The sequence below is a fragment of the Eptatretus burgeri genome, chromosome 3 (assembly GCF_056783735.1).
Source record: "Eptatretus burgeri isolate ZD-2024b chromosome 3, Ebu_testis_v1, whole genome shotgun sequence".
Lineage (NCBI taxonomy): Eukaryota > Metazoa > Chordata > Myxini > Myxiniformes > Myxinidae > Eptatretus > Eptatretus burgeri.
The window spans coordinates 18798962-18811934 of NC_140963.1; the positions used below are offsets into that span (position 1 = coordinate 18798962).

Below are 12973 nucleotides of genomic sequence, written 5' to 3' on the forward strand. Positions count from 1 at the left end.
GATGCTCGGGGTATAGAGGATCTTTATTATATGCGACGAGCGTCTCCACCTCGGCCAGGTCGCGCTGTCGGCCTCCTTCGGGTGCAGCTTCCTGCACGACGCGAGCACCCCCTCGTCTGGTGTCGCCGCCTTTCCACCGCTCCGTCCCCTCCGTTCCGACTCCCACGCACACGACGAGCAGCTCCACCGCCCGCGAAGTCTTGACCCTCTGCTTCCGACTCTCCTCTTCTTGACTCTCCGACCTCGTTCTGCTGACTCTTCTTTTGGACTCTCCCCCCGCGACTCTCTTGCAACTCTCCCTCGTTCGACTCTTTCTGACTGACGAACACCGTCCTTTTATCCCCCCCGTAACTTCGCCTTTGACCCCCTCCCTTTGACCTTTCACCTCGCTCACCGATTGGACGGCAAAAAGTGGGCGTGTGTCGTTTTTGATCCGTTTTTGAAGCAGAAAATCCGTGGTTTTGTACACGCTGTTCAACGTGCGCCCTACATGAGTCCAACACCGGTACCCACAGCGGGGCAAGAACGGTGGCGATGCTACGGTTGTGAGGTGTGCGTGAAGGTCGTGGCGGTTGTGGTGAAGCGGTGGTTGTGGTCGGTGGTTGATGTTGTGGTTGTGATCATGGCGGTTGGTCCAAAATAAAGATAGTAAAAGAAAAACGGCTATCCTGAAGAGTCGCAGCTCGCATAAATGACATGTATTCCCACTAGACAACGGGTTTGGGCCTAACTACACATGCACTTACCGAGATACCTCACCTAAGGGACCTGAATGGTGGTTTGCTAATCTGGTAACCACAACACTACCCCCTTCCCTTTTTACAGACTCGTCCCGAGTCGTCAAATTTTCGTGTGCCATCATGTGTAGTTTTCCCCTAGTACACTTTACCTACGGATCCCTGAGTGCGACATTCATGGTATTCGTGTCCCCAAAATAAATAACCTAAGGGCTGCCTAACTATCTAAACAAACTCACTCACACGGACGACTTAAATAAAATTGCCGGCGTAAGGACAGACATGCCGGGGGCGCACTCATATTTACAGTACATCTTAACCTTAACTTACAAATTTTACACTAAACCATGGCCCAGGATCATTGAACTCTGCAAAAGAAAGCAGTTAGCAGGGAGCCAGGCTGCCCGCATGCAGTCTCTGGCTCAAAACAATGCAGGTGACAGGGAACGTGGCTGGCTGCTCTGCACGCAGTCTCAAGGCCTTCCTTTTTGAACTGAACTCAGTGAACCACAACGGTGCTTGGGCTGCACAACGCAGTCTCCGTGCCAGCTCAAGTGGCACACGCAATGAGCACAACGAATGGATGCATGAATGGATGGACGCAAACACGGTGCACGGGCCGCCACTGCAGGCCCGTGTTGTAGCTGCCAACAGGGCAGTTCTTGCAGCTTGCAAACTGTTGCCTTGATCCTGGCGCACATGGAAATGAACAGGGGGGGGCAAAGCAAAAATTGAACGGGGCTGGTGAACGTGGGCAGTGGGCATGGCATGGCAAAGGTGAGCAGGCAAACACAGCCCGCAGAAGAAGACCGTTGCAGGCAAACACAGCCGGCAGATGAACTGGCCGGCACAGGCCTTGAAGAAAACAGCCAGCAGATGAACTGGCCGGTACAGGCCTTGCAGAAAAACAGCCAGCCGGCAGACGATCCAGCCGGCACAGGCCTTGCAGCACAGCAGCTGCGGATGAACTTGGCCGGCCTCCGCCTTGAAGCAAAACACGGCCAGCCGATGAAGTTGGCCAGCCTTTGCCGTTCAGTGGAGGTTGATGGAGGGAGTGCGGTTGTGCTGGCCACTTGGAAGGCGGGCTCGGACCTACCTCCCTGTCTCCCTCCCAACCTATCGCCTTTGCCTGTCACTGTACATACCCACTCCCTTAATTTGTGAAAAACCAATTTAGCCCCCACTTATTTTTTTTGTTGTTTTTATTTTTACTTCCTTACTATAAATCGTCCCCTAACCCCCTTTATCGTCCTTGTTCGGCTAACCTATACTGTCACCTAGCCTACTCCCAACCCCTACGTTCCCTTCCCGGAGGGGAGAAGGGAGAGCTAGCGTCCTGTCCTCGAGGCCCAACTCGAGCCTCAGAATGGCCTCCCCAGAGTTCGGCGATCTTTAACCAAAGTGGGTCCAGCGGCCCACAACGACAGCGAGGGGATGGATGGTGCGGAGGGGTACATCTCCTAATCTACCCTAACCATTTAACTGCTAAACTACCCCGGGGCTTTCAACAAGCGCCTCTCGCTTAAACTATTGGTTCTAACAACCCAGATTCCCGTCGCCTGTGTTGGTGTCCTCACAATTTCGGGCCTCGCCCCCCAATTTTCTCTCCGTGCCCTCACACGGTCTCCTGGCTGGGACACGCGGCTCCTTTTGGCAGGCACGACCCTCTGCCGAATCTCCCGCTATGGCACCCCCGGGCACTACACTGCCTCCGAGCCTACCAGCTCCCTAACACCGGGGAGTGCCCCCCCATGGCACCTCCCCTGAAACGCACACGTGGCAGGCCGGCCTCCCGGGCCCCTTTCCGAGGGTCACCCGTGCCCACAACACTGCCCACGCGGCTAATGGCGCCCCGGGCCCCCGCACCAAGCAGGCGCACCCGTGCCCACTACTCTATCCCGGCCCCCCATGGGCCCTTGGCCTACCACGGCCGACTAGCCTGGTGCCCGGGGTACCCACTCAGCGATACTCACCTTTCACAGCCACGCTCCCAAGCCCGTCAACAGGGCTCCTGCACCCCTCCAAATGGGTTTCGAGCCTACTTTCCCACCAACAGCAAAACGACCTCCATTTTTCAATTTGACTAACCCCCTAACTCACTTTACACTGACCCCGGGGTCCCTTGGGCGGGAGTCACTCCTCCCCCCAATCACTCATCGCACCATGCATTCCCCATTCGCTCCATTCACACAGACCCGCTGGCCTCACTCACTCAACATGTACACGTACTCGCCTCACAACTCTTCAACACACTCACCGCTGAACTCTGCCATCCTTCTAACTACATCCCCTAACTAACTCGTGCTCCCACGTCGTCCCTTAAACTAGTAGCACGTTCCTTTTAACCTACGTAGCTAAACTACGTCCCCTCTACACATTCACAAGTCTGTCACTGTCTCAAATAAATCATTTTATTTCCCAACCTAAATCTGACTACAATCCCTCTAACTAATCCATTCCACGGACTCCATGAGGACTTACCCCTGCCCCATGAAGTCGGTCTAACTAAGCTAACCCTTCCCCCTAACTAGTTTTCATCCTGTGCCCAGGTCAAGGGGGTCTTTTACCCCTTGCCCAGGAATCCTTTGCACCCGAAAGTGAGGCTTGTTCTTTTTTTTTTTTTTTTTCTACATGCGCAGCGCCAGCGCGGCAACTCAGAGCTCGCGCACTTTACACCTGCCCGTGACGTCATGCAGCTGCACGTGCACCTCGTCCCTCCTTGGACGGTACCATCCGGCAGAGATACCCCTCCTGCCGGATTCCAACCCCACGTGCAGCCATGACGTCACCGTGCGCATAAAAAAAAAACACAAGCCCCATGTCTCGAGGGGTTCCCCACGCGAACACATGTGCTTTGCCCGTTGGAGCTTAACACACACGATCGCGTGGAGAACCCGTCCGGTCCAAATCCATTTACCTGCCTAACTTTGTCCGTCCGCGGGATCGGCAAATCCACCGCGTGCGTTTCCGGACCGGGACTTCACTCTAGCGAGCACGTGGCGGTCGTGCGTTGCACAGCACGAACCGCGTGCTCACTGCTGGGTGAACCCGGCACGGTCCTCGAAATAACTACAGCCGCTACTCGGCTTTCTTTCTTCTCATGTCGCTGTCTCCGTCTCCATTCCCACACACGCATACCTGCGTGTCCACGACGCACACAGTCCACACCATCACATTCACACGGGGAGACGCGGCTGCGTGCTCCCCGCATGCCAACCGACATCTCCCTCTCATACCGCTCTCTCACACACACGGTCTCCCTGGCACACAGCGACCTTGCACACGGCCGTTCACTCACGCGTGCCTCACTACTCACACAAACCATACTACTCACACGTGGTGCTCCATTCACTCGCGCGGGGGCACTCACCCGCGGTGCCTCACCCACACACGCGAGGGCACTCAACCGCTGTGCCTCATCCACACACCGTGCCTCATCCACACACGGCGTGCTGGGAAGCACGTACTCCGGCACCATCGCCACCACACCACTCACACGTGGTGCCTCACTCATACTGGCCGTTTCACTCACACACGCGAGGGCACTCACCCGCGGTGCCTCACTCACACTGGCCGTTTCACTCACACACACGGCCTCACTCATACACGCGGGGGCACTTAACCGCGGTTCCTCATCCACACACGTGGGGGCACTCACCCGCGGTTCCTCACTCATACTGGCCGTTTCACTCACACACACGGCCTCTTCCACACACGGTTCCTCATCCACACACGGTGCCTCATCCAAACACGGCGTGCTGGGAAGCACGCACTCCAGCACCATCGCCACCACACCACTCACACACGGGGGTCGCTTCCACACACGGGGACGCACTCACGCCTTGCACCACACACACAGGGACAACCACACTGGGGATTTGTGTCCCCACAAGGGTCTCCGGGGCCTCTACACCCCAAGCTCTCCGTGCACCCGTCCACAGCACTCGTCCCCTCAACCTCGCAAAGCACGACCGAACTCACCTGGTCGTGACTCGCCTCAAGGGGGCATACTCCCTCCCCTCGTTCCTGGAGGAGGCCATCCCGCTGCTCGCACCGGGTCCCTACACGCTCCGCGAGCTCACCCCCATTGTCCTCCACTACCTCCGTGTGTGCGTGCGCGTCACTTACCCCGTCTTCATCGTGTAGTCTTCCCTCTATCGTTCCCATCTCCCGTGTCTCTGCCAACTCTTCACCCTTTACCTCCCTTGTCTCAACTATTATTATTTCCTTTGTCGTCACCTCGTGTCTCGTCTCACACGTTTTGGTCTCCATTTAATTTTTCCCTTTCGGTCATCGTCACGACCCTCGCCCAACACGTTCCACGAATTATTTTTTCACCCGCCTCCACCGCGGGCCTGTCAGCCGTTGCACCCCCACCCAGCTCGTTTGCTCCCACACGTGAAGTCGCCATTCCCAGCTCCCTGGTCACGGCCTTCATGCCCGCCTGCAGGCATCGGCCCATGTTCTGCGTCTCACCCCGCAGCTCTTTCATTTCTTCCCTCATTTGCTGTGTATTCGCATCCATCGTCGTTTTCACTTCATTCATTTGCTTGTTCATTTCGTTTTTCATTTCATTTGTATTTGTATCCATCGTCGTTTTCACTTCATTCATTTGTTTGTTCATTGCCGCCAGCATGGCTGTATAGCTGGGCCATGTTGGATGCACTCAGCTGAGCCGTTTCGGCAAGGGTTGGGGAAGGGTCTTGGTGGAGAGGGGGAGGTGTCATACACCGCGGCCGCTGCCGCTCCCACCTCGGGCCTTGGGTTCAGTTGGGCGAGTCCGTGTTCCTGCACAATCAACATTTCCTGCTCGGGGATTCCATCCTGGACCATGGACTCTACATTATTACACATATACATTTCTAATACCCCCGGCTCCCGCTCGCCTTGAGACGCCATCTTGCTTCTCGTGAAGGGTTAATTTGCTCGCTCGTAATTTGGAGGGAATCGGGGGTCGCTTCTCTCACCCCTGGACCGATTCCCGTGAATTTCGCTGGAGACAGGAGAGCCCGTTTTCCTGTTCTCCGATACCAGTGCCGCGAGGAGGGCGATGAATTTGTATCCCACTCCTGACACCAGTGTTGCGGATTCCGCGCCCGCCGGCGTGCGACGGCCACGTAACTCGAATCGCGGCACGTCGCCCACCGGACGGACAATCCAGTCGTGACCCTCTCGGACTAACGCCGGGAACCAGTCACGGGTGGACCTTTCGGTCTCACCGCGATCGAGCCAATCAGCCCCCCGCGTGGGATAGGGTTGCTCGCCAAATTCGAACTACCTAAGTACCCACGCGGAGGGTAGACCGGGCGATCGCACCTCGCCGCAGGTCGACTTCGGACACGGGCCACTTAAGCGACCCGTTCCGTACTATCAGAATAACCGGCGGTGTTATCGTCGACCTCGGACGGTTCGATTAATTATCGGGCGTATTCAGCCCACTACCAACCCTTTACGTGAAGCAAGATGAGGTTCAATGGAGGAAAGACGAAGCGAAGCGGGAGAACAGTTCAACAATAAAGCACATTTATTCGCGACGAACGGAAAGCACACAAATACAATTCCACCAAATGCACACAAAAAAAAGAAAACACAATTCCATTTTACACAAAAGCAAACATAAAAGTGAAAACACAGTGCAGAGCTAATACCGACTACCGAGCACACGGCAACACTTATACAATTCTACTTCACAGACGGCGCCGACAACACATACCCAAAACCAAGGAAAAGAAATACCCTCAAGAATGAGGTAGGCCTGAGGCCGAGACCGGGTCGGGCCTACCCGTCTGGTGATGAGACGCGGAGCGCGATGGCCCGCAACCCGCGGGCCTCGTGGACAGTGCCTGGCAGGGGGTGGGAACGGGGCCCCCTTGGTCGCACTATCTCAGCGCGGGGGGGAAACAGGAGGGGGTTGCTGATGCTCGGGGTATAGAGGATCTTTATTATATGCGACGAGCGTCTCCACCTCGGCCAGGTCGCGCTGTCGGCCTCCTTCGGGTGCAGCTTCCTGCACGGACGCGAGCAACCCCTCGACTGGTGTCGCCGCCTTTCCACCGCTCCGTCCCCTCCGTTCCGACTCCCACGCACACGACGAGCAGCTCCACCGCCCGCGAAGTCTTGACCCTCTGCTTCCGACTCTCCTCTTCTTGACTCTCCGACCTCGTTCTGCTGACTCTTCTTTTGGACTCTCCCCTCGCGTCTCTCTTGCAACTCTGCCTCGTTCGAGCTCTTTCTGACTGACGAACACCGTCCTTTATCCCCCCGTAGCTTCGCCTTTGACCCCCTCCCTTTGACCTTTCACCTCGCTCCCCATTGGCCCGAGAAAAGTGGGCGTGAAGGCTTTGATCCCACAAATTTGCATATATCGATCGTTCTGGAGGCGGGGCCAATTCGCCCCTCGCTCACCGATTGGACGGCAAAAAGTGGGCGTGTGTCGTTTTTGATCCGTTTTTGAAGCAGAAAATCCGTGGTTTTGTACACGCTGTTCAACGTGCGCCCTACATGAGTCCAACACCGGTACCCACAGCGGGGCAAGAACGGTGGCGATGCTACGGTTGTGAGGTGTGCGTGAAGGTCGTGGCGGTTGTGGTGAAGCGGTGGTTGTGGTCGGTGGTTGATGTTGTGGTTGTGATCATGGCGGTTGGTCCAAAATAAAGATAGTAAAAGAAAAACGGCTATCCTGAAGAGTCGCAGCTCGCATAAATGACATGTATTCCCACTAGACAACGGGTTTGGGCCTAACTACACATGCACTTACCGAGATACCTCACCTAGGGACCTGAATGGTGGTTTGCGAATTTGGTAACCACAACAATATATATATATATATATATATATATATATATATATATATATATATATATATATATATATATATATATATATATATATATATATATATAGTGTTGTGGTTGAGGAAATTCGCAAACCACCATTCAGGTTCCGTAGGTGAGATATCTCTGTAAGTACATGTGTAGTTAGCCCCAAACCCGTTGTTTACAGGGAATAAATGTGATTAATTCAGGCTGCGACCCTTTAAGATAGCCGTTTTTCTGTTCTATCTTTATTTTGAACCAACCACGTCTCAACCGCCATCACACAACAACCACCAACCACAACGCCACTTCACAACAACAACAACGCCAACAGCCACGACCTTTACCGTCACGGCTCGCTCCCGTAAACATCGCATCACCGCCATTCCAAGCGTCGCCATGGCCATCACCGCCACTTTAGGCCCTCCACCACCTTCACCTCTCCTCCTGCTGCCATTCCCACACCGCTTGTTGGCACTCAGCGTCAGGCTGACCTGGACTCGTACAGGGCGCGCGCTGAGCCGCGGGTGCAAAAAGCGGCTTCTCCGAGGAAAGGTCGGATCAGGAATGATACATGCCCACTTCCGATCTGTCCAATCATTAAGCGCGGGGCGATTTGGCCCCGCCTCCAGGCGCGTCGGAGTAGAATCGATAAATGCAAATTCGAGGATCAGGGGAGGTTCACGCCCACTTTTCCTCCGTCCAATGGGCGAGCGTGGCTCCGCCCCTGAGCTCATCCTGATCCGGAAATTTGCATATGGGTTCTCCTGCCGCACTATAAAGCGCCGAGCGCGGGGCGAATTCAGTCAGTTTTGTTTTGGGTCGGAAGCAGTTGGAGGCAGTCGCAGAGTTTTGGGCTCGGGCGAGTTGGAGAGGTGTGGCGGCGGCGAAGTGTGGCATCAGCAGTCAAGACGGGTCTGGAGGAGAGTCAGTCTGTCGAGGTTCGGAGCCTGTCGGGGAGCTGCAGAGAGGGGAAGCCGGGAGCGCGGTCGAGGTCGCAGTGGAGTCGCTGGTCGCGGGACCCAATCAAGCCAGCTGTCCTCTTTCCCCAGAGCATCAACAATTCCCCCCCCCCCGCGCTGAGATAGTGCGGAAAGGGGGCCCCGTTCCCACCCCATTCCAAGCAGTGCCAACGAAACCCGTGGAGGAGCGCGGAGTCGGAGCACCGCCGCAGAATTTGCGGCTCATCACAAGACGGATAGGCTCCACGCGGTCTCGCGCCCACAGACCACGTCTGCCCCCTTGTCGTTGAGGGTGGCCCTTTTTCTTTTGCTTTGGAGTATATGTGTTGTCGGCGCCGTCTGTAAAGTAAAACTGTGTAAGTGTTGCCGTGTGCTCGCGTAGTCGGTAGTAGAGCTGCATTGTTGTGTTTCTTTTGTTACATTTGCTTTTGGTGCATAATTGTTGTAATTGTATATGTGTGCTCTCCGTGTGCCGCGGAATAAATGTGCCTTATGTTGAACTGTTTTTCCCGTTTCACTTCGTCTTTTCTTTAATTGAATCTCCATCTTACTTCACGTAAAGGGTTGGTAGTGGGCTAAATACGCCCGATAATTAATCGGAACCGTCGAGGTTGACGATAACACCGCTCGGTTATCCCGATAGTACGGAACGGGTCACTTAAGTGGCCCGTGTCCGGGGTCGACCTGCGGCGAGGTGCGATCGCCCGGTCTACCCTCCATGTGGGTACTTAGGTAGGTCGAATTTGGCGAACAACCCTATCCCACGCGGGGGGCCGAATGGCACGATCGTGGTGAGGCCGAAAGGCCCACCCGTGACTAGTTCCCGGCGTTATACCGAGAGGGTCACGACGGAATTGTCCGTCCGGTGGGCGACGTGCCGCGATTCGAGTTATGTGGCCGTTCGCACGCCGGCGGGTGCGAATTCGCAACAATATATATATATATATATATACATATATATATATATATATATATATATATATACATATATATATATATATACATATATATATATATATACATATATATATATATATATATATACATATATATATATATATATATACATATATATATATATATATATATATATATATACATATATATATATATATATATATACATATATATATATATATATATATATATATATATATATTTCCAATAATTATATGAAATCAACGCTGATAGAGAGGTTGATGGTGTTGATTGGAAGAGTACAGCTATTTATGGGGGAGGCACAAGGGGAAGGTGGAGAGCAGGGCTAAGTGTGTAGAGACTTATAAAGGTGTATTGGTGAACGGAGAGGGCTGATAGGATGGCCTCGAGGTAGGCACACTCACCTCGAAGCCACTCCGCCTGGCTTCGAATCCCGACCCAGCTATAAACTGTCATCCTAGTATTACGCAAGCAGAGTGATTCATCAGTGTGTGTGCCTTCCCTTGGATGGACTGGTGTCTCGTCTGCTGGAATTTGTTCGTGGACATTAAGGGTCCAACGGTGATGGCCTATGTGTAGAGTTGGTGAGCTATCACCAGCACCATGAACAAATTCCAAATTCCTTCCATAAACTGCTGGGTGCACTGCATCAGGTACAGCCTTGCCCTCGATGCTACCCCGCACCCTTGTGCTGCATACGAACGGAGAAGGGGAAACGGGGTGGGGGTGGAGTGGCAGTGTTACCGTATTAAGGGTCTTTAAATAAGCCTGGTGTTGGCTTAAAATCTTCGGGTCTTGAGTTAGAGCCCCTATCGTACCTTTAAATAACACGTTGACTCAGCCTGTCATCCTTCCAAAATCGGCAAAATGAGTACCAGCTTTGTGGAAACAGGCGGAACTGCATGAGTGGTACAGCTGTGCTCCCAGAAGTGATGCATCCAGCAGCCACAGGCTGCATACGAAATGATGATGGGTCTTTAAAGAAAATGCCTAATAGACATACCTGCATTAGAACAGATATCGACTGATCATTCACCAAAATACTCGTGTGTTTTTACTTCATCATGGTATACCTGAAAGCTCGAAATGGGCTCTAAACAGAGCCAGAGGTGAGTTTTGATGAAAACACTTGATTTTTTTGTTTGTTTGTTTTGCATACATTGTCGAGGCTCGTATAAGAGCTAACACACAGAGCATATAGCAAGGGGAGCAGGAGACAAGAAGGACGGGAGAGCAAAGCACAAAACAGAGGGGAACAGTGACGTGAGGAGATCTGTGGAAGGGAGAGGGATGGGGTGGGGTTCACAGTGTAAACTAGATGTACATTACAGGGACTTTCAGGAAGGAAAGCAGGGAATTTGAAGGAGGTGGGCTTGGGGTGGATTAACGGGGGTAGAAAAGATCATGGTTTTGGATGGGGGAATATACGAGATTGTGATGAACAGCTGTTTTGAAGACCTGGAGGGAAGATTGCGATTGAAGAGAGTGTGGGAGTTTGTTCCAAAGGTGGAAACAAAGAGGAACGAAAGCGTGAAGGTGAGCAGTGATTCTTGATTTTGGCAGTTTCACCAGAAGGGGTTGCTGGTGGACCTTGAGCACCCTAGGGAAATATAGGGGGGACAGAGCAGGGGGGCAAGGCTGCAGAGGAGAGAGGAGAAGACAGAAAGACCACTGACCTGCCTGCGGTGAGAGTGTGAGACCCAAAGATTCAGCTTCATCGCGGGAGATGCCAATGATTCGAAATACCTTGGTTTCCATAGCGTGAAGCCGAGCTAGGTGCGAGGCAGGAGCACCACCCCAGAGGGGAGAGCAGTACTCCATCAGGCTGCGGATGAAAGCTTTATATGTGGTCAAGATCTCAGGTGTACCAAGGAACGACTTTGCATGATAGAGGATTCCCAGTCGGTGACTGGCTTTGGAGGCCAGCTTGGAAATGTGGCTTTCCCAGGAGAGATCATGCCAGATAGTGAGACCCAGAAGCTTGAATGAAAGGACTTCCTGAAGAGGATTGTTAAGAAAGTAGATGGGGGTGTTTCCAGATGGTCCTTTCAGAGAGACATAGTGAGAGTGTGAGATTTGTCAGGATTGAAAGACATGTTCCAAGTGTTGAACCAGCTTGTGATTATATATCCAGATCTGCAGAGAGTGAAGAGGCTGCTGCTTGCCGATCTGAGGGATGACAGATAGTACGACAGAGGATGGAGTCATCAGCAAAGAGATAAAGAGAATTTTCCAGAGTCAGAGAGATCATTGATGAAAACCAGAAAAAGCACAGGGTCCAGAACACTGCCTTGAGGAACTCCAGCCTCGACAGGAATAGGAGATGAGATACAGAGACAGAGACAGAGAGAGCCATTAAGAGCCGCACGTTGACTGCGACAGGAGAGGAAGTTGGAACTAAGTTTTATGACACTTGTGGCATGGAGATAGGGGCAGAGATATTTCTTTCATCTTATTGAGTGCCTGATTCAGTTGGTTATCGTCACCATTCAAATTAACTTTTGATGAACTGATAGAAAGGGCCTCAACCGACATTTCACAAACAACCAAATCCAGAAGACGGTCGTGGTTTAACTTTAATTGACTGTGAATTCATGGCATAACTGCAATGAAGGTGCAACCAGCATATGGTCCAATCGCTCATATTTGGCCACCTTCCATATGGGGCCCGAGCAACGCGCGACACCTCCTTCATCAGTTTGTGTAATGAGCATAGCCTAGCACCAACCCATTGTGTTGCCTCAATGCAAGGAACAGTAGGTGTGCTGGATCGGCTCAGTTGCCCAAGGAATGCTCACATTTGCTGATTGTGCATGGCACATTCATTATAGTGATAAGTCAAATATGGAGTGTTTTTTCTCAGAAGGTTGAGCTCAGTGTATGACGATGGAGTTCGAAGAATGGTAATCGAATGCTTTCCATTGGGACACCCAGCTTAACATCCATCCGAGGGATGGCACAGTTTGTGCTCCAATATCCTACCTGTGAAGCGCCAATCAAATAGTTTACCATCGAGTCAGAAATTAAATCGAAGGTAGAGAGCTCAAAGGGAAGTGTGCTGCCTCTGCACCATCCTGTACGACCCTCATTCCCTATATTAAATTGAATTCAAGAATTTATATCCCATAATTCGGCCGAGGTCATTTATTTCTGATACCTGAAGCACCCTGCAACCCACCCTTACAGAAGAACAGACTTTTGGAACGCCAGCTGCATTTTCCATCCACTCATCATGTAATTTTGTTTCAAAATTCTCCATGGGAAGGTGCTCCCATGTTGAAAGTTTCATGTCAATCGCTGAAGCGGTTCCGGAGAAATCATTCAAAAGCAAATAAAGTTGAAAAAGTGAGATGGGATTAAAAAACAGAAAAATAAATAAAGTGAGGACCTCAACCGACGTTCCACAACATGGTCAAGGATGGTTGTGGACGCAGATATTACTCGTATAAAGTTGAGGTAAACAAGCTCTTCACAATCTACAGGATGATGCAAAATTTTAAAACTGAGTTTGATAGGTATC

The 12973-nt window shown here is 52.2% G+C and overlaps 1 protein-coding gene across 11 annotated transcripts in view; it reads left to right on the forward strand.

Annotated features, from left to right (window-relative positions):
* Nucleotides 1-12973, forward strand: part of SPEG (striated muscle enriched protein kinase) — a 206294-nt gene that overhangs the window by 6068 nt on the left and 187253 nt on the right. The gene's annotated exons all lie outside the window — the stretch shown is intronic.